Source organism: Lithobates pipiens, unplaced genomic scaffold, assembly GCF_037356315.1.
Source record: "Lithobates pipiens isolate NorthernLeopardFrog02 unplaced genomic scaffold, aLitPip1_a1.2 Scaffold_3, whole genome shotgun sequence".
Lineage (NCBI taxonomy): Eukaryota > Metazoa > Chordata > Amphibia > Anura > Ranidae > Lithobates > Lithobates pipiens.
Window position 1 is genome coordinate 213,700,499 of NW_027507790.1, and position 22,817 is coordinate 213,723,315.

The window sequence follows — 22,817 nt, forward strand, 5'->3', positions numbered from 1 at the left end:
AACGGTCCAGCCCAGGAGTCATTTGGCAATAGGCTGGGTGGGAAGTGGTTATGTAAAAACACATCTACATATACAGTTTTCTCTTGGTCCATCTGTAAAGTCTCAAACAATACATATTGATCATTCACGTGATGTCCACCTGATGCAGCATCCTGTAATTGGGTGGCAATGATGCTGCAGTGCTTCTGAATTCAGAGCAGGGTTGTCTTTCTCATGTAGACTGTGCCTGCTTGCAATACAGTGCAATGAAAAATGTTGCAGGGGATGTTGCTATCAGCATTGCCCCTGTTGATTCAAAGGCCTGCAGCTTGTCAATCAACACCTGGCCACACCTAGTCATGTTCTCTGCTTTCTGAATTGGCAGCACTGTGTCTGTTGCTGAAACCCTACTACTGTGAGCTGCAGTGTCCTGGAGGGGAGCGTGTGAGACACAAATGAAGGGGAATGTGACTCAGGGAAGGTAAAGGAAGTTTTTTGGTTACTTTATGAAGCATGCACATCATATAATAACTTGATTTGGGATTTAATTAAACTGTCAGACAGCAGCCTTTAGTTGTATTTTAACACAAGAACTGACATGACTGAATGGGCCCTTAACCAAACAGCAAGTCCATATTTTCTGGACAAGCAATTCTCACGCCATGTAACCTCTGTTCCATAGCTCATAGACCTCTTGCATGCCAAATACCTGAAACAATAGACTGTCTGAAGTTAGGTGTATTAATATTATGGGATATGGGGGTTCTGGATCACTGCCAGATGCATGTATTGAATGAATGAATGAATGAAATACTTGTATAGCGCACAATGCGAACTGAATCGCCTCTAGGCGACAGCCTAGTGACAGCCTTTATTGAACCTGTCCAGAAAACAAAACAGCTTTCTTCAGCAAACAAGTCCAAAATAGTCCATAACTCTGGTACAAAAGGAAAACAAGTATGGCTCACCACCACTCTACTGGTTCCACACTGGCGTTTGGGGTTTCCAGTCTACTTTAGGAGTCCCAAAGGGAAGGTTTTCACATTTCAGCCGCCAAAACAAAAGTATGGATCACTGCCACTATACAGGTCCCACAATGGGGTTTCCCATCTACTTCATGGTTCCAAGGGGGAGGTTTTCCCCGTTCAGTAACTGTGGCTCAAACCCAAGCCTAGTCCACCCTGCTCTCTCTTTCTCACAGTCAGGTCCCAACTGTTTCCTCTTCCTTTTCTGGACACGGATATACCCAGGTTGATCCCTTCAGGAACAAAGTACCTGTAATAAGGGTTTGGAGGCTCTTCCCTCCCAAAAACCTTCAAACCTCGAAAGTTCCGGGTCCCTAATAAAGACTTAGCAATCCAAAAAATACTGAAAATCTCATTCCTGGCCTTCACGGGTGAGATCTCATGAGTACTCAACAATGTTTTCAAAGTGCTCCCCTTAAAGGGATCACAATCTAAATAGTGGGAAAGTATTTCTGCCATCCAATATCCATCCCTGGCGTCATGTACAGTTAATAAAACAGAACAAGGTATTAATAGAAGAGAGCATAGGGAGGGAGCCTCTCCCATCAACTCTTTGCTAGTTTAGGAGATCCCACTGTGATCTAATTTGACAACTGAGCTGGGGCGCGTAGCATAATTATCATAATACAGAAGAATTAAAGATAATTGCACAAAATACAGTTTCTGGTTTAAAATTTGTTACGTGCTGAACCTTGAAATCATTATAAAGAATATTTCCAGCTCGTCTCTCTCCACTAAGCATGCTGCAGTCTGTAAAACCTACAAGATAAAACATCTTTACTACATTAGGTTCATGCTATGTGTGGTGACTGGTGTTTTTTTTTGCACTTGATCAACACCAGTCACAAAAGGGCACATAGAAAACAATTGTATTTTTTGTATGTGCCCTATTCATACCACAACCCTCGTGTGATGTGCAATGCAGAACAAAGCAGACATGCTAAAAGGCTCCACAGGTCACCGAAGTGCATCGTTCTATGGAATGTACGTTTGTGTAAACTCAATAAAGTAAAAAAAAATAAAAAATAAAAAATGGAGTGCTTTATTGTGCGCTAACCAGAAAATGAATAGCATTTAGTTTATTAAAGCACTGTGTATTGTAAACACTGCCTTTGATAACGTGATGAAGACATTTTTTTTGAGCATAGCCAGGGTTGGTTTTTGCTGGTTGAGTCCATTGTGCAGTTACACTAGTCCTTGTAATGCATCCTGCCAGACTTTGTAATATCATGACAACCTTTTCTCTAGTCCAATGAACTATGGGGGGGTGTCCACGTCTGCCTGCCAGCTGCAGATAGGCACATGGCATCATGAAAACAGGAATAGCAGTACCACTGATTCGTTTTGCCATTAAATGTGACATTTGTATATTTATTATAGCAAGTGGGGGGGGGGGGGGGGGCTAATGGGAGTTAAAGTATACCTAAAGGCAAAACTGTTTTGTTCATTTTGGATACAGTAGAAAAAATAGAGTAGAACCCTTGTCAGATGTTTTTTTTTTTTTTTGCTCTCTGTGTCCCATCGGGGAGATTTTTTTCACTTCCTGTCCAACAGCCAAACAGGAAGTGAGAGGAAATCTTTCCATAGTGAATGACTCCCAGAACTAGTGTCACCATTGCAAGATTTCCCCTCTAAGGCCTCATGCACACGAGACGCAGATGAAACCTCTGTTAAAAAAAAGCTGAAACGCGCGTTTAGAAACGCGCGTTTTGCCGCGTTTGCATGTCGCGTTTAGACGCGTTTAGACGCGTTTAGACGCGTTTGCATTTAGACGCGTTTATAAAGATAACATCATGTAGACCCTCCCCAAGCTCTCAAAGCATTTTTTTTAACTATTTCTGCTATTTTGATCAGAGTGAGCAGCAGCAGCATAGAGAGCAGTTGTACACTTGCATTTGCCGTGTCACTTGCCACGGCACCTGCCACAAGTTGTGGATTGTCCACTTTCCACGTCACTTGCCACAAGTTGGGGATTGTCCACTTGCCACATCACCTGCCACGTCACCTGCCACAAATTGTGGATTGTCTACTTGCCACGTCACTTGCCACATCACCTGCCACGTCACTTGCCACGAGATGTGGATTGTCCACTTTCCACGTCATCTGCCATGCCACCTGCCACAAGCTGTGGATTGTCCACTTGCCACGTCACCAGCCACATCACCTGCCACAAGTTGTGGATTGTCTACTTGCCGCATCACTTGCCACATCACCTGCCACGTCACTTGCCACGTCACCTGCCACAAGTTGTGGATTGTTCACTTGCCACGTCACCTGCCACGTCACCTGCCACAAGTTGTGGATTGTCCACTCGCCACGTCACTTGCCACAAGCTGTGGATTGTCCACTTGCCACATCACTTGCCACGTCACCTGCCACATCACTTGCCACGTCACCTGCCACAAGTTTTGGATTGTCCACTTGCCACGTCACTTGCCACGTCACTTGCCACGTCACTTGCCACGAGATGTGGATTGTCCACTTTCCACGTCATCTGCCATGCCACCTGCCACAAGCTGTGGATTGTCCACTTGACACGTCACCAGCCACATCACCTGCCACAAGTTGTGGATTGTCCACTTGCCACGTGACTTGCCACATCACCTGCCACGTCACTTGCCACATCACCTGCCACAAGTTGTGGATTGTCTACTTGCCGCGTCACTTGCCACTTCACCTGCCACGTCACTTGCCACGTCACCTGCCACAAGTTGTGGATTGTCCACTTGCCACGTCACTTGCCACAAGCTGTGGATTGTCCACTTGCCACATCACTTGCCACGTCACCTGCCACGTCACTTGCCACGTCACCTGCCACAAGTTTTGGATTGTCCACTTGCCACGTCAGCTGCCACGTCACTTGCCACATCACCTGCCACGTCACCTGCCACAAGTTGTGGATTGTCCACTTGCCACGTCACTTGCCACATCACCTGCCACGTCACTTGCCACGAGATGTGGATTGTCCACTTGCCATGTCACTTGCCACGTCACCTGCCACGTCACTTGCCACGTCAGCTGCCACGTCACTTGCCACAAGATGTGGATTGTCCACTTGTCACATCACCTGCCACATCACTTGCCACATCACCTGCCACAAGTTGTGGATTGTCCACTTGCCACGTCACTTGCCACATCACCTGCCACGTCACTTGCCACAAGATGTGGATTGTCCACTTTCCACGTCACCTGCCATGCCATCTGCCACAAGTTGTGGATTGTCCACTTACCACGTCACCAGCCACATCACCTGCCACAAGTTGTGGATTGTCCACTTGCCACACCACTTTCCACGTCACCTGCCACGTCACCTGCCACAAGATGTGGATTGTCCACTTGCCACGTCACCAGCCACATCACCTGCCACAAGTTGTGGATTGTCCACTTGCCACGTCCCTTGCCACGTCCCCTGCCACGTCACCTGCCACAAGTGGATTGTCCACTTGCCACATCACTTGCCACATCACCTGCCACAAGTTGTGGATTGTCCACTTGCCACGTCACCTGACACAAGTTGTGGATTGTCCACTCGCCACGTCACTTGCCACATCCCCTGCCACAAGTGGATTGTCCACTTGCCACATCACTTGCCCCATCACCTGCCACAAGTTGTGGATTGTCCACTTGCCACGTCACCTGACACAAGTTGTGGATTGTCCACTCGCCACGTCACTTGCCACATCACCTTCCACAAGTGGATTGTCCACTTGCCACGTCACTTGCCACGTCCCCTGCCACAAGTGGATTGTCCACTTGCCACGTCACTTGCCAGGTCACCTGCCACAAGTTATGGATTGTCCACTTGCCACGTCACATGCCAGTCACCTGCCACAAGTTGTTGATTTTCCACTTGCCACGTCACCTGCCAAGTCACTTGCCGCGTCACCTGCCAGGTCACTTGCCACGTCACCTGCCACAAGTTGTCTATTGTCCACTTGCCACGTCACATGCCAGTCACCTGCCACAAGTTGTTGATTTTCCACTTGCCACGTCACCTGCCAAGTCACTTGCCGCGTCACCTGCCAGGTCACTTGCCACGTCACCTGCCACAAGTTGTCTATTGTCCACTTTCCACGTCACTTGCCACTTCACCTGCCACGTCACTTGCCACAAGTTGTGGATTGTCCACTTGCCACATCACTTGCCACCTGCCATGTCACTTGCCACAAGTTGTGGATTGTCCACTTGCCACGTCACTTGCCACAAGTTGTGGATTGTCCACTTGCAATTGCAATTGTTTAAAATATTTTTCTAATGGTTTTTCATCATTTGCAATCATTTTTGAGATTTTTAATGTAAAAAAAAAGGTCACCTTTAAAAACGCATATAAACGCAAACGCGGCTAAACGCGGTAGCGGCGTTTTGCCGCGTTTTACCGCGTTTTGCCGCGTTTTGCGTCTGAAACGCAGAAATTTTTGTTTCTGAACGCATTTTTTTGCTTCTGGAAAAACGAGATTAAACGCAACTGCATATAAACAGAAAAAAACGAGACTGTGTGCATGGACACATAGGATAACATTGAATGAGTTCAGGTGCAGTTGAAAAAACTGTCCAACTGCATCTGAACGCGCGTTTAACTGCGTCTCGTGTGCATGAGGCTTAATCCTGTTTTGAGAACAGCCCAAAATTTGTGATTGTTTTCCCTTTCTCTCTTGGTGATAATAGTAAACAAATAGAGAGATTGAGTCTTCCTTAAGGGGGCATAGACAGCAATAAAGGCCCGACAGGCGTTCTAATCTCTTTCCACTCTATCCAAAATGAAAAAAAAAAATATTTTGCCTTTAGTTATACTTTAAAACAGAACTAAAGGCAGATATAAAAGACACATTTAATATAGCTATGTATTCTTTAACATCTTGCTGACCGCCCTATAGCAGTGTTACTGCTACAGGGCAGCAGCTGTGCACAGGATCACATATAAATATATATACGTGATCATGCCCTTCTGCGTAGAAGGCACAAATGCATGCCACCACCAGCTTTCTCCTGCTGTGATTACACACAGCAGAAGCCAATTGGCGGATACTGGGCACTCAATGTCTGCCAGCACGCACCGATCGCCAGGTAGAGACACAGAATTGCAATCTGCCTATGTAAACAAGGGAGAGTGTCAGTTCTGACAAGGGGGAAGGGATAGAGTTTGTGTCCCTGTATAAATTTCATCTCTTCCCCTAGTAAAATAAACCTTGCACAGTTCACATAAACACTGGCTAGGCACACAGTTAACCCTTTCAGAAATGTCAGTTAGTGTCAGAATGTCCACCACAAAATCACAGTCCCCCTATAAGTCACTGATGGCCACCATTACTAGTAAAAAAAAAAAATAACAATAATAGAATGTTAAAAAAAAAAAAATATCCCATGGTTTGTAGATGCTATAACTTTTGCGCAAACCAATCTATATACGCTTATTGGGATTTTTTACCAAAAATATGTAGCAGAATACATAAACTGATGAAGGAATTTCAATGTTTTCAGATTTTTATTGATATATTTTATAGCAGAAGGTAAAAAATATTGTTGTTTTGTTTCAAAATTTTCATTTTTTGTTTATACCTCCCAAAGAAAAACCCGCAGAGGTGATCAAATACCACCAAAAGAAAGCTCTATTTGTGGTAAAAAAAAGGGCATACATTTTATTTGAATACAGTGCCGCCGTGCAATTGTCAGTTAAAGTAACACAGTGCCCTATCGCAAAAAATGGCCTGGCGAGGTCAAGTGGTTAAAGGGTCAGCCCATCCAGTACTGCCTTTGGTAAAAAGAGACAAATTATTTAACTTCTTAGGGATTCTTTTGATGATATTTCTGTGTTTATGATTCTGGGTCTGAAAACCTGCTGTGACCATTATAATACCTCAATCTGCATTTTTACCATTCTCCTCTTTCCAGCACTGGAGGAGGAAGAGGCAACGTTATGAGCCAATCGGGCTCTATTGCTTTGCATAGTGCCGGCACGCTCACATAAAGGTCTTTTGTTATATACTGTATGTATATTTTATTTATTTTCATGACTACTTGCCTGGAGTTGGCATGTTCTCCCTGTGCCTGCGTGGTTTTCCTCCCACGCTCCACAGACATGCTGGGAGGTTAATTGGTTCCTGTCTAAATTGGCCCTAGTATGTGTATGTATGAATGTGAGTTAGGGAGATTGTAAGCTCCATAAGAGCAGGGGCTGATGTGAATGTACAATACATATGTAAAGTGCTGTGTAAATTGAAGGTGCTATATGAGCTATATAAACAGCTGAAATAAATAAATAAATAATAAATAATAAATGAAGCAAGGCAATACAGAGTATGAAGACAAACCGTATGCAATTGGAACAATTGAATCAACATCCACAACATAAACCTGACGGTGCAGCACAATTCAGGATGCTGTCTTACATACATAAATTTGATGTTACAGTAGATGAACACAATGTCCACAGGCAGTCAAACGGCAATGTTTGTGTAGATATCTGAAGCCGCAACGTATTAAACGACAGATCATTCTAACTTCCTGGCCCCATGATAATCTTTTATATAAAAACCATAAAACAAACAATAATAGAAAGAAATTAGCACAAGGGAGTTCTTCCCCAACCATATAAATGACCATCTTTGATTTCTTGACGAAGCGGGGTAAGAAATGGCCTCATCCCACAAAGGGATGGGGAAGAGGTAAGGGAGGAAGCTAGGTAAAGATGAAAAGAACAAATCTGGATCAAGTCTCAGAGAAACTTTAGGGTGGGAGGAAAAGAAAAAAAAATGTAAAAATTTAATAAAAAGGGGGAGGGGTGGAGAGATATAGATATGTTGCATTGATAAGTAAGGACTCAGGGTATAGCCAAAATAGAATTCAAGTCAGCAGATCAGCTAAAGGTATTCCACTAAAACCGTGTGCAGTAGAAGGATTCCTGCTTTTCGTTAATTGTGGCTGTAAAAAAAAAGGGGGCCCGTGGCACAGGAGTCTTCTGATGTGGCACACGACTTCAAATGAGGGTGCATGCCCATGCTCTGAGATGGCAGGTTGGAAAGCCCAGATCGCATTCAATGGGTTGCCCACCTGCCATCCCAGAGCATCAGAGTGCGAAGAGATGGACGTGGCAGTGGAGAGAGCAGGCGGCCGTGGAGGGAGCAGGAGCTGCATAAGCTGATGCTTCCTCGGTAACGCCTGATGCACTTCATCAGGGACATTTCTAGCAACCTGGAGAGCAATGAATGTAGGGGTTTTAGTACACCACACCCATAAGATATAATAGAAATATGTAACTCAGTGCAGCTAACACACAGGAAAGCTGTAGGTGCACTGTGCAGGACCTGGTGTGTGGGTAAACAGCAGCGCATCAGTGTGAAAGTTGCTTTAGAGGGGGCTCAGGACAGTAAGGGCTCATTTATATTTGTGGTTTGGGGCAGTAGTAAAACCCCATAGTGCATTGTGGCCCACAACCAGTTACCAAATCACTTAGGAGGACCTCACTCTTCAAAAGGTTGAGCATCCCTGCTATAAGATCTTCCATCCTTTTAAAGTGGTTGTACACCCTGTACAAGAGGGGTGAAGATGGACGCTCGCTTCTAACGGGGACAGCGGTGACATTGCAGGCTTCGGTTTCAGGTAAGTGACACATAATGGACTACAATGCGATGCATAATAGCCCATTATGCTTTACCTTTGCAGGGAAATAAAGAGGAAGTAAAGCCCATCAGGGTTTACTTCCTCTTTAAAGGCATTAATCCGAGTGAACCACTGAGACAGAGTTGGGGGCTCCAACCGACACCATAACAAGGGGATACAAGCCTTAGCTGTGGTTACAAATGTGCTTAGTAGGAAATGTTTATATGTTAATTTCAGTGCAATAAGAAGAAGGCGGGGGTGATGCGGAAGGACATAATCCTTTAATTTTTGCGCAATTGATATCTCACATAGAGGTCTTACTGATAGAAGAAAAGGGCACAAGGTTGGCCTTATTTGTATGCTAAGATGCAGAATGGTGTTGAGCTTAGAGAGAAGATAGGAAATATGCTAAAGGCAGCTGCAGTATTTTAGGGCTTAGATTATACTGTACCTGCATTATTTTCTAAAAAAGCGATTTGGCATGGAACATTTTTTACAGTGTGCTACACGTGCGGTTTACAGCCACCTGAATGCCTCTTTTTTTTTTTTGAGAGCCAAATTTGTTTTTTCTACAGGATTTCATTGCTGTGCTGCAACAACGATCTTGTGGTTGTGGCGTGGCCAAATTCGCTTCAATGGGTTACATTCAGGGATGGTACTGTGGAAGCAAATCAGCATTGCCATGGCATGTGCACAACCCATACATCTGCATTACAGGGTGGTGATAAAACAAAAATAAAGAAAAAATCCAAGCTTACCAGCCTGCAACAAACCGAATTGTCCTGTCTAACAGATCACGTTAAAAACAGGGTTAGTTTGCACAAATTTGCAAATGTGTAAGTTGCAGAGGCTGTGACAAGGCACCCCAGTATTATCTGCAGTCCTAACTCTATAGATTTTGTGAGCCTCCATAGTAGGAGCACATATATAACAAAGAATAGATTGAGGGCAGGAGGGAGTCCATCCCTCTTTAACCAATTGACCACTGGGCACTTAAACCCCCTTAATAACCAGACCAATTTTCAGCTTTCGGTGCTCTCACATTTTGAATGACAATTACTCAGTCATGCAATACTGTACCCATTTGAAATTTTTGGCATTTTTTTCACACAAATAGAGCTTTCTTTTGGTGGTATTTAATCACCGCTGGGTTTTTTATTTTTTGTGCTATAAAAGAAAAAAGACAGAAAATTCTGTAAAAAAAATTAAGTTTTCTTCGTTTCTGTTATAAAATTGAGCAGATTAGTAATTTTTCTTCATAAATTTTGGCCAAAATGTATACTACTACATATCTTTGGTAAACATAAGTACAAATTGGTGGATATTATTTGGTCTTTATGAAAGTTATAGAGTCCACAAGCTATGGTGCCAATATCAGAAAATTGATCACACCTGAAGTACTGACGGCCTATCTCATTTCTTGAGACCCTAACATGCCAGAAAAGTACAAATACCCCCCAAATGACCCCTTTTTGGAAAGAAGGCATTCCAAGGTATCTAGTAAGAGGCATGATGAGTTTTTTGAAGTTGTCATTTTTTCCCACAATTCTTTGCAAAATCAATATTTTTTTTTCTTTTTATTTTTCACAAAATTGTCAAATTATCAATTTATTTCTCACACACAGCATATGCATACCACAAATTACACCTCAAAACACATTCTGCTATTACTCCCGAGTATGGCGATACCACATGTGTGAGACTTTTATACAGCGTGGGCACATACAGAGGCCCAACATGCATGTTTTTTTAGCAAAGACCCTAGAGAATACAATGGTGGTCGTTGCAACTTTTTATCTCGCACAGTATTTGCGCAGCAATTTTTCAAACGCTTTTTTTTGGAATAAAAACAGTTTTGTGCTTTAAAAAAAAAACAAAAAAAACAGTAAAGTTAGCCCAATGTTTTTCCATAATGTGAAAGATGAAGTTACGCCGAGTAAATAGATACCGAACATGTCACCCTTCAAAATTGCACACGCTCGTGGAATGGCGCCAAACGTCGTTACTTAAAAATTCCCATAGGCGACGCTTTACATTTTTTTACTGGTTACATGTTTTTAGTTACAGAGGAGGTCTAGAGCCAAAATGATTGCTCTCACTCTAACGTTTGCAGCGATACCTCACATATGTGGTTTGAACACCGTTTTCATATGTGAGCGGGACTTACATATGCGTTCGCTTCTACATGCGAGCACATGTGGGCAGGGGCGCTTTTTTTTTTTATTGTTCATTTTACTTTATTTATTTTAGTTTGACACTTTTTTCCCCAAAAATAATTTTTTTGATCACTTTTATTCCTATTACAAAAAATTTAAACATCCCTTGTAATAGGAATATGGAATGACAGGTCCTCTTTACAGTGAGATATGAGGTCAATAAGACCCCGCATCTCACCTCTAGGCTGGGAAGCCTGAAATAAAAAAAATAAAAAAACAATTCTGCCTTTGATCGTATTGGCGAGTCAGTAGAAGCACTGGAGGGGGGCGGATGGGGGGGAGTCCCCTCTCGCCTCCTGTAAGAATGATCAAGCAGTGGAACAGCCGCTATGATTGTTCTTATGGTGTAGGGAATCACCAGCTGAAAAAGCTGATATCTGAATGATGCCTGTAGCTACACCCATCATTCAGATATCCCTGCACAAAGTCAAGGACGTCATATGACGGCCGGCGGGCGGGAATTGGTTAAAATTATTTTTCTTTTTTTTTTTTTTAACACAAAGTTGTCCATTTATAGAATATTTCTAACACATAGCATGTACATAACAAAAATGACACCCCAAAATAGATTCTCCTACTCCTCCTGAGTACGGCAATACCACATATGTGAGACTTCTACATCCTGGCAACATACAGAGGATGAGTACATCCAAGCATGGCCGCGTATGGCTGGGTATCACTGAGTATTGCAGGATATCACTGAGTATGGCTGGGTATTGTAGGGTATCACAGAGTATAGCTGAGCATGGCCGAGTATGGCTGGGTATTGCAGAGTATAACCGGGTATGGCTGGGTATTGCAGGGTATCACCGACTATGGCTGGGTATTGCAGGGTATCACGACTATAGCTGGGTATTGCAGAGTATGGCTGGGTATTGCTGGGTATGGCAATTTATGGGAGAGTATTAGCAGGGTATTGCAGGCTATTGCAGAGTATTGCTGGGTATTGCAGATTATTGCTGGGTATTGCATAGTACTGGCAGGGCATTGCTGGGTATTGCAGAGTATTGGCAGGGCATTGCTGGGTATTGCAGAATATTGGTAGGGCATTGCTGGATATTGCAAAGTATTGGCAGGGAATTGCAGAGTATTGGCAGGGAATTGCAGAGTATTGGCAGGGCAATTGTTGGTGAGCAGTGCTGTGGGCACTACAGGTCTAGCCCACAGCACTGCTGACACCAATCTCTCCCCTCCACTGTACCGATCGGTACAGAGAGGGGAGGGAGGAACTGGCGTCATAACATGACGGTTTGTTTACAAGTGATTGCTCCGTCATTTGAGCAATCACATGGTAAACAGCCACGATGAGCAGCTTTTTACCGTGATCATGGATGCTCTCGATTGCGTGCCCCAGGGGGCGTGCGAGAGCGGAATTCTGGGAGGACGTATTATAAAGTCCTCCCAGAGTTAAGCAACAACCCTGTAGCCGTCATTCGGCTATGGACCGGTTGTTAAGTGGTTAAAGGCACATGGGGTGCAGTGGACACCCAGCAAAGAGCACAATAGCAGCCATGGTGTCCAGTGCACCCCCTCACCAAATAACCAACAGTACAAACAAATGGCAACTTCCCCAGCCTCTGACTGGTCTTAACAGCAAGTAGCACATGGAAGGGTGACGCATGTCAAACAAAAGAGAAAAATCCCCAGCTCAGCTTACTAGCCAGCCTGTAACAAATCAAATTGTCCTGTCTAACAGTTCACATTAAAATCAAAGGCACAGCCTCTGCAGCTTACACATGTATTTGCAAACGTGTACAAATTGAACCCCTTATTTTTAATGTGAACTGTTAGACGGGACGGTTTTTTGTAGGCTGGCTGGTAAGTTGAGCTTGGAATTTTTCCTTGATTTTGATTTGACACGCGTCACCCTTCATGACATCTATAGGACTAATGGCGCGTACACACGGTCGAACTGTTTGACGTACTTAGTCCGTTGAAACACATTTCAGCGGACAATCCGTTCGTGTGTGGGCTTCAGCTGACTTTTTCAGCGTGCAGTCCGGAGTACTAAGAATTTCGGTTTTTCAAAAAATCTGTCCGTCGTACTTTGGTTTCAGCGGACAATACGGTCGTCAGTATGCTAGTCCGACGGACTAAGAATGGCGCATTCCCAGAAAGGATTTACAGGGCTTTGCTGTGTCTTGGACTTCCTATTTCTAGTCCCGTCGTACGTGCTGTACGTCATCGCGCAAGCTTTCGTCGGACTGTTTGTGTATCCGTGTGTGGTCAAGTCCGTTCAGTGGAAAGTACGCCGGATTGTCCATCGGATTGTATGACGGACTAAGTACGTCAAACAGTTCGACCGTGTGTATGCGGCATAAGCCCAGTGTATTATAAACCTTTTACTCCTCCAAAAAACCCCTTAACCACTTCCCGTAACCCACCTTAAACAAACGACTGGACTACATATGGATTAAATGGCCATCCGGCCGTATTTTATTTAACAAATCTGTTTCATAAATAACATAAATAACTTTTAAATAACCGTAAACCTTCCCAGCCTTTAAACGGGTCATGGGTACTAGCATAATAACATACTGGTCACTGCGAACGACTTTTGAACTTTGACCTCTTGACCTCCAGACGGAAACCCCTGTCTCGGAGGCTATACCTAAATCGTCGCAGTGACCTACCCCATTTAACCCTTCCAGGTTAACCCCTCGTAACCTGAAAGTACCAATAAACCACCCCCATCCATGGATGGGTACAACAGTTTACTACCCGTACCTCCCATTATTACTTTAAAACTGCCAAAGAACCGCCTGGCTCCCCTTGGAGCATTAAAAAACCTCCCAATAAAGGACCCTCATTCCACAACTAGGGAGGGTGGGTGGGGATCACTTGCTCCTCCGCTCTGTGACTGAGCGCAGCACGTCCTGAATCACGGAGCTACGCGCTAGGCTCCACCCCTGGCTCCGCCCACCTGACCTCCTTAAAGTGGCCCTGATATTCCCTAAAGATGGCGACTGTGCAGTCCAGCACATGTCATGCCGTCCCTACGCCCACCCCCTGCGGCTGCTAGCTCCGGGACTCTCTATGCGCTCCTTGCTGTTAAGGCCAGTTATAGATTGGGGCAGTTGTCGTTTGTTTGTACTGTTGGTTATTTGGTGAGGGGAAGCACCTTTGCTGCCATTGTGCTATTGCTGGGTGTCCGGTGTGCCCCTGTGCCTTTAAGGAGTGGTGGATCCCCTTCAGGCTCACCTGACCTCAATCTATCTATTACTATATACATGCTCCTACTATGGAGGCTCTCAAAATTAAAGAAAAAAAAGAAGTTAGGACTGCAGATAATACTGGGGTACCGTGAAGTGGCTCTGCAGCTTATGCATGTATTTACAAATGTGTGGAAACTAAACCCCTGTTTTTAACATGAACAGTTATGCCGCATACACACGGTCAGAATTTCGGCCAGCAAAAGACGGTTGAAAGATTTTCGCCGGAAAATGCGACCGTGTGTATGCTCCATCAGAATTTTGCTGGCCAAATTGAGAGCAGGTTCTCAATTTTTCCATTGGAAAAAGTTTCTATGGAAATTCTGATCATGTGTATGCAATTCCAATGCGCAAAAACTCATGCCTACTCAGATTCAACTACGAGATGGAAGCTATTGGCTACTGGCTATTGAACTTCCTATTTCTAGTCCCGTCGTACGTGTTGTACGTCACCACGTTTTTGACGGTCAGAATTTGGTTTGACCGTGTGTATTCAAGACAGCTTGAGGGAAATCCCCTCGGAATTCCGTCGGGAAAACCATCAGAGCTTTTTCCGACCAAAATTCGGATCACGTGTATGTGGCATAAGACAGGATAATTTGTCGTTTTTTATTGGCTGGCTGGTAAATTGAGCTGCAATTTTTTCTGTTTTTATTTGACATGTGTATCCCTTCCATGTGCTCCTTGCTGTTAAGGCCAGTTATAGGTTGGGGCAGTTGCCGTTTGTACTGGTGGTAAAACCGTGACTTAACAGCCTATTTTTACCACTCCCTGACTGCAACTGTAAATGAGACCTTATAAACCTAAAAGGAAGAATATACAAAATAACAATGAAGATCTACACTCGCCAATAGACAGAATAAGTTATACAAGAAATACAATGTTGCACAATTATTGTTTCACTTGCAAAGAGTTCATAGACACCTGGTTTGCTGGATGATCTTTACCCCAATGTATCCTTATAACATCTTCAGAGCGTGCATGAAGAACAAAACTTCAGAAACAAAACAGCGTCTCCAAGGACTCATTTACACTTGCATTGGATTCTTAAAATTGATCGGCGGTGGGCCAGTTTTCAGAAAGAGGTTAAGCAGTGACTTCAGGCATTGAGAAGATAATGCTGCTGCCTCCCGAATGCCTATTTTTTCTGCTGAACAGGGATTTTGAAGGAGAACACCATAACCAAGAACAAAACATTTGCCTCACGGCTGCGGTGAAGCCCCATTTGCTTGAAGGGGTCATGTTTGGAGGTTTTTGCCATTCTGAACTAACGATGTGATAGTGGGCACTAAAATGGCCAGTAGCCATGTTAACTTGCGGCTGGACTGTCAGGGTGGTAAAACCTGAACTCAACCGCCTGTTTTTAAGGCCACCTGTGTAAACCTCTGTAGCCTAAATATATCAATGGATTTTTCACCTGTAGACATAGGTGTAGTTTTAGCAGTAATGCTCTTCAGGAGTTTGGAAAGCAGGCAGCCCTCTTTACCAGTCTTTCTCAACCAGGGTTCAGTAGAACCCTAGGGTTCCTTCAGAGATGGCTGGGGGTTCTTTGAGCAGTGGTAGATATAATTCCTACCTGATCTTGCATTATTTGTTGCCAAATATCATTCAGCAGGACAGAGCATTCCTTTCTCTAACCACTAAGTAAGGGGATCCCTCCCACGGATCACCATTTTAAGTAGGCATCCCTACCACCTACCAGCAACAAAAAGGGAAACCTTTCCTCTGATATGAAGAGGGTTAGTACAGCAGGATCAATGAGACAATGGGACAGTATTATCTTTAGTGATCAAGTCACAGCAACCTATTACAAACTTTCATATCATGAACAACATTATTAAGTAATTATGAAGCAAGTTAAAAGCAAAGGTAACAATGTGGTTGCATCTTATGGCCCCTATATATGTTATTAGGGTAAGGTACCCATCAACTCCATCACCTCAAATGGTTAAAGTGGAACCCATAACAATTTAATAAAAAATAGTGTTGTCTAGCAAGGAACATACACTCCACATTAATAATTATGCTACTAAAATTTGTGTGTGCTTTACATTTCCTCCAGCATTGTTCCTGTTTCTTCTTGCTGGAGGCTGCCATTTTGCTGAAGCCCAGAGCCCCTAAAAAGCGGTATATCTCTAGGCTGTCAGCAGATTGCCCTCTACAAATTTGGCCCATTGGCTAAAAATAGAGAGAAACTGAGCATGTGCAGAGCAGGATGAAACGATCTATTACCTACAAAAGGGACCATCCTGAAGTAATTTAACTTAATTTTCTGACTAAATTTCCACTTTAAAGTGATAGTAAAGGCTGAAGCCGCGTACACACGGGCGGACTGTCTGGCCTACTTAGTCCGCCGAAACACATTTCAGCGGACAGTCCGCTCGTGTGTGGGCTTCAGCGGACTTTTTCAGCGTGCAGTCCGGCGGACTAAGTATTTCTGAATTTCCGTAATACTGTCCGTCGTACTCGCATTTCGGCGGACAATCCGCCCGTGTGTATGCCAGTCCGCCGTACTTTTGAAATGAGCAGACTTTTCCCGCCTGGAGAATTTCGAGCGGGTATCCAGGTAGGCGTGGCCCGCAAAGGAGACGTCGCAGGCCCCGCCGCCTGGTATGGACTTAAAGGGGAACCCCAACTCCGAAAAAAATTGGCGTGGGGGTACCCCCAAGTCCACAACAGACCCTTGTCCGAGCACGCTACCCGGCCGGCCAGGAAAGGGGGGCGAGCGAGCGCCCCCCCCCCTCCTGAGCCGTACCAGGCCGCGTGCCCTCAACATGAGGGGGTGCCTTGGGGAAGGGGGGGCCACACGGCCCCCCCACCCCAAAGCACCTTGTCCCCATGTTGATGAGGACAAGGGCCTCTTCCCGACAACCCTGGCCGTTGGTTGTCGGGGTCTGTGGGCGGGGGGCTTATCGGAATCCGGGAGCCCCCTTTAATAAGGGGGCCCCCGGATACCGGCCCCCCACCCTATGTGAATGAGTATGGGGTATAATGTACCCCTACCCATTCACCTGTAAAATAAAAGTACAAAAAAAACACAACACACGAGATAAAATACTTTATTGCACAGCTCCGGGGGTCTTCTCGCCGAACTCCTCCGCTATCTTCTTGTAGCTCTTTTGCTAGCGGAGGAGTCCGGCTTTCTTCCTCGCCGCCGGCCTCTTCTCCCGACTTCGGAGGTCTTGTCCCCCTCTTCGGTTCTTCTGCCGGGCCACCGCGCCTTCTTATAGCTCTTTTACAGGTGGTGGCCCGGTCTTCTGTCGCCGCCGCCGCCGCCCCTTCCGTTCTTCTTCTTCTTCTTCTTCTTCTCCTTCTTCTCCAGGAGATGTTGCCTCGACGATCTCTCCGGCCACAATGCCAGGGCCGTGCTGCGCGGCCACTTATATAGGGACAAGGGGCGGTGTCACATGGCTTTATGTCACATGGGTTGGTCACATGGGTTGATGTCACATGGGGACTATGACATCGTAAGGGGGCGGGGTCACCATGTGACACCAACCCATGTGACATAAAGCCATGTGACACCGCCTCTTGTCCCTATATAAGTGGCCGCGCAGTGCGTCCCTGGCATTCCGGCCGGAGAGATCGTCGAGGCAACATCTCCTGGAAAAGAAGAAGAAGAAGAAGAAGAAGAAGAACGGAAGGCGGCGGCGGCGGCGGCGACAGAAGACCGGGCCACCGCCTGTAAAAGAGCTATAAGAAGGCGCGGTGGCCCGGCAGAAGAACCGAAGAGGGGGACAAGACCCCCGAAGTCGGGAGAAGAGGCCGGCGGCGAGGAAGAAAGCCGGACTCCTCCGCTAGCAAAAGAGCTACAAGAAGATAGCGGAGGAGTCCGGCGAGAAGACCCCCGGAGCTGTGCAATAAAGTATTTTATCTCGTGTGTTGTGTTTTTTTTTGTACTTTTATTTTACAGGTGAATGGGTAGGGGTACATTGTACCCCATACTCATTCACATAGGGTGGGGGGCCGGTATCCGGGGGCCCCCTTATTAAAGGGGGCTCCCGGATTCCGATAAGCCCCCCGCCCGCAGACCCCGACAACCAACGGCCAGGGTTGTCGGGAAGAGGCCCTTGTCCTCATCAACATGGGGACAAGGTGCTTTGGGGTGGGGGGGCCGCGCGGCCCCCCCTTCCCCAAGGCACCCCCCCCCATGTTGAGGGCACGCGGCCTGGTACGGTTTAGGAGGGGGGGGCGCTCGCTCGCCCCCCTTTCCTGGCCGGCCGGGTAGCGTGCTCGGACAAGGGTCTGTTGTGGACTTGGGGGGGACCCCCACGCCGATTTTTTTCGGCATTGGGGTTCCCCTTTAAGTCCATACCAGGCAGCGGGGTCAGCGACGTCTCCTTCGCGGGCCCCGCCTACCTGGAGACGCGCTCGAAATGAGCGGACTTTCCTCCGCGTGTGTGGGCGAGTCCGTTCATTTCAAAAGTAGGGAGGATAGTATGGCGGACTTAGTACGCCGTATTAGTCCGCTCAAAAAGTGGTGTGTGTGTGGTCAAGTCCGTTCATTCGAAAGTATGACGGACTGTCCGTCGGATTGTATGACGGACTAAGTAGGCCATACAGTCCGCCCGTGTGTACGCGGCTTTATTTATATATTTTTTAAAAACATGTCATACTTACCTGCTCTGTCCACTGTAAGGAATGAGGAGAATGAGCCAAAAATATTAATAGAAAATAATGTAAAGAGAAAAGAAAAAGGTGGAAAAAAAGGAGGGGAGTATCCAGTGGAAAGTTGAGCTACTGGTTTGCTTGAGTAGGGAAAGTGACAAATTGTAATAGTCAGACGATGTCTGAAGTCTTGTTGAGAGAGAAATCAATCCAAGCACACCAAGTTTCCATTAACTTTGAGTGGTGTTGTAGGGGACACTTTTATACTGACCTCCAGTGCCACTTTTCTACTGACCATTAATGAAAAGCAGCATGTTTGCATTGACCACCAGAGGAGCTCTCCATTGACCACTAATGTAAGGGTGTAGTTTTTCACTGACCACCAATAAACAGGGACACTATTATCATTTCCAATGGAAGTCTGGTCTAAACGTATCAAAACTTAAATCTACTTCCATCCTCTCTCTAAGCCCTATACCAGGGGTCTTCAAACTACGGCCCTCCAGGTGTTCAGGAACTACAATTCCCATCATGCTTAGTCACGTCTGTGAATGTCAGGGTTTTACAATGCCTCATGGTATGTGTAGTTCCGCAACAGCTGGAGAGCCGTAGTTTGAAGATTCCTGCCCTATACTAATTACCCTCTAAAGGAAAGATGTGTATAATTACCTCCAGTCTGGTCATGTGATTGGCTCCCAGTGCTGGCTTCAGTGGAGAGAAGGGACAGTGGACAATGGATGCCCCATAGTAAATCTATGGGTGACATCACTGCCCAGGCACTGCAGCTGTTGTCACTGTTCCCTCTTGAAGCCAGCTAATGGGAAAAACATGTGACAACAGAGAGCCCTAAGCTCCCATACACACGGTCGGACATTCCAACGGAAAATGTCCGATCGGACCGTGTTGTCAGATAATCCGACCGTGTGTGGGCTCCATCTAACTTTTTCCATTGGAATGTCTGACCAACAAAGTTTGAAAGCTGGATATAAAATTTTCCGACAACTTGATCCGATCGGACTTTGTCCGATCGTTGTAGAGAATTCTGATTGGACAAAGTGCCATGCATGCTCAGATCAAATTACAAGACCAAAGCTATTGGCTACTAGCCTGAACGTAGTCCCATCGTAACGAACGAAGGCCATCGTGTTCTGAACTATCTGATTTTCCGACAACTTTGTCCGACTGTGTGTATTCATCACCAGTTTCGAACAAAATCCGTCGGAAAAAATCAGATGGATTTTGTTTTGTCCGAATGTCCGACCATGTGTATAAGGGCTTAGATTATGTAAGTATAAGCATCTTACCTTTACAGGGTACAGGTCTTAGAATGGGGGTGGGAGTAGATTTAACCACTTAAGGACCAGGCCTCTTTTTCAGACTTGGTGTTTCCATGTTTAAAACAGTTTTTTTTTGCTAGAAAATTACTTAGAACCCCCAAACATTTTATATTGTTTTTTTTCTAACACCCTAGAGAATAAAATGGCGGTCATTTAAATACTTTTTTTCACACCGTATTTGCGCAGCGGTCTTACAAGCACACTTTTTTTGGAAAAAATTCACTTTTTTGAATAAAAAAATAAGACAACAGTAAAATTAGCCCAATTTTTTTTATACTGTGAAAGATAATGGTATGCCGAGTAAATTGATACCCAACATGTCACGCTTAAAAATTGCGCCCGCTCGTGGAATGGCGTCAAACTTTTAGCCTCAAAAATCTCCATAAGCGACATTAAAAAAATTCTACAGGTTGCATTTTTTGCGTTACAGAGGAGGTCTAGGGCTAGAATTATTGCTCTCGCTCTACCGATCGCGGCAATACCTCACATGTGTGGTTTGACCACCGTTTTCATATGCGGGCGCTACTCACGTATGCGCTCGCTTCTGTGCGCAAGCTCGTCATAACGGGGTGTTTTTAAAAATTATTTTTTTTTTTTCTTATTTATTTTAATTTATTTTATTTATTTTTACACTGTTTTAAAAAAATAAATAAAATGGATCACTTTTATTTCTATTACAAGGAATGTAAACATCCCTTGTAATAGAAAAAAGCATGACAGGTCCTCTTAAATATGAGATCTGGGGTCAAAAAGTCCTCAGATCTCATATTTGGGCTAAAATGCAAAAAAAAAAAAAAAAAAAAAAATCTGACATTTAAAAAAAATATATACCTTTAAGAGGTATGGGCTGAAGTGACGTTTTGACGTCGCTTCCGCCCTCCTATGGTATAGAGACGAGTGGGGGCCATCTTAGCCTCACTTGTCTCTATGCCCAGCAGACGGAAGGACCAGATCGCCTCCGCCGCTACCGACGGCTCCGGTAAGCGGCGGAAGGTGCAGGAGGGCGGCGGGAGGGGGGGTGGCACCTCTCCGCCGCGGAGACCACCGTTATCATACAGCCGACCGCCGCCTGAAGAGATGGATATCTCGGTTGTGGCAGCAGCTGCTGCCGTTACCGAGATATCCCTCTTCAAAAATAGGACGTACATCGTCGTGCGGCGGTCGGCAAGTGGTTAAAGAAGTTGTAAAGTCAGAAGGTTTTTTATCTTAATGAATTCTATACATTAAGATAAAAACCCTTCTGTGTGCAGCAGCCCTCCTAATACTTACCTGAGCCCCATCTCTATCCAGCGATATCTACTAGTGTCTCGGCCTTCCGAGACTCCCCCTCCTGATTGGCTGAGACGCAGCAGTGGCATCATTGGCCCCCACTGCTATCAATCAAAGTCGGCTAGCCAATCAGGAGAGATAGGGGCGGGGCCGCAACTCTATGTCTGAATGGACATAGGGAGCTGTGACTCGGCTCGGGTGCCCCCATAGCAAGCTGCTTGCTGAGGGGGCACTCATTAGGAGGGAGTGGCCAGGATCACAGAAGAGGGACCTGAGAAGGGGAGTATCTGGGCTGCTCTGTGCAAAACCACTACACAGAACAGGTAAGTATAACATGGTTGATATTTTTATAGAATAAAAAACAAGACTTTACATTCACTTTAAGCTTAGATAAGTCTACACCAGACTTCCACGTTATGTTAATGAATTTTAATGAAATTAAAGTTGTTGTTTAGAGTGGGAGTCAGACACAGTACATTGGGTCATTAATGTCACATCCCTTTCGGTCTCCATTATTATATCTACTTACTGATTTACATGTTATTGTACTTTGAGCTGTAGATATAGTTTTAAGCAGGAAAGTCATAAATTATTCAGATTCCTCTGTTAAAACTGTTGAGAATGGCTGCTCTATAGGCGTATATCCTGCTGCAGATTCAGCAGTTAGAGCTGCATAAAGATGTGATGTTATTATGGGGCAACATCGTATCAATTGTGCAACTTATTATATCTGCTGATAGATCTCTATTTGAATTGTTATTTTGTACTCATGTATATGCTACTTCTCCTTCTCTAGCCATTAACAGCCTAGGGCAAGTCCTTGACCAGACTGCATTGCTTTACCAGCAGCCAAGAACAGGGAGGTCAGAGACCTGGCTGTACTGTTTGGCAGGAACGAGTAAATGGCCCAAAATAAGTCAAATCTCTTGTTACTTGGCAGCTAGCACAATTTATATACAGTACATGTTGTAATATGTCAAAAGTTTGTATAATTCACTTCCGTAAAAATCTCTAAAATGTGCCCCTTTTTAACAAATGAAACTGCCAAGCTCCTCATTCACTCCCTTGTTATCTCTCGCCTTGACTATTGCAACTCCCTTCTCATTGGCCTGCCTCTCCATAGGCTATCCCCTCTTCAGTCCATCATGAATGCTGCTGCCAGACTTATCTACCTTACCAACCGGTCAGTGTCTGCCAACCCTCTCCTCCAATCCCTACACTGGCTCCCAATCGCCCAGCAAATTCAATTTAAAATACTAACCACAACATACAAAGCCTTCTGCCCTGAGCTACATCACCAATCTTGTCTCCAAATATCACCCAAATCGTCCCCTCCGCTCTTCCCAAGACCTCCTACTCTCAAGCTCTCTAGTCTCCTCCTCCCATGCTAGTCTCCAGGATTTCTCCAGAGCCTCTCCCATCCTCTGGAACTCACTACCTCCACTGGTCCGGCTATCCCCTACTCTCGCTACCTTCAGGCCATCCCTGAAAACTCATCTCTTCAGGGAAGCCTACCATGTCTCCAACTAATCTCCTACCACTTCCATCAGCTCATCCACCAGTTACAGCCTTTTG

At 45.2% G+C, this 22,817-nt stretch overlaps 1 protein-coding gene across 3 annotated transcripts in view; it reads right to left on the minus strand.

The window, feature by feature from the left end:
* Positions 1 to 22,817, minus strand: part of PARP8 (poly(ADP-ribose) polymerase family member 8) — a 452,966-nt gene that overhangs the window by 304,162 nt on the left and 125,987 nt on the right. The window lies entirely within an intron of this gene.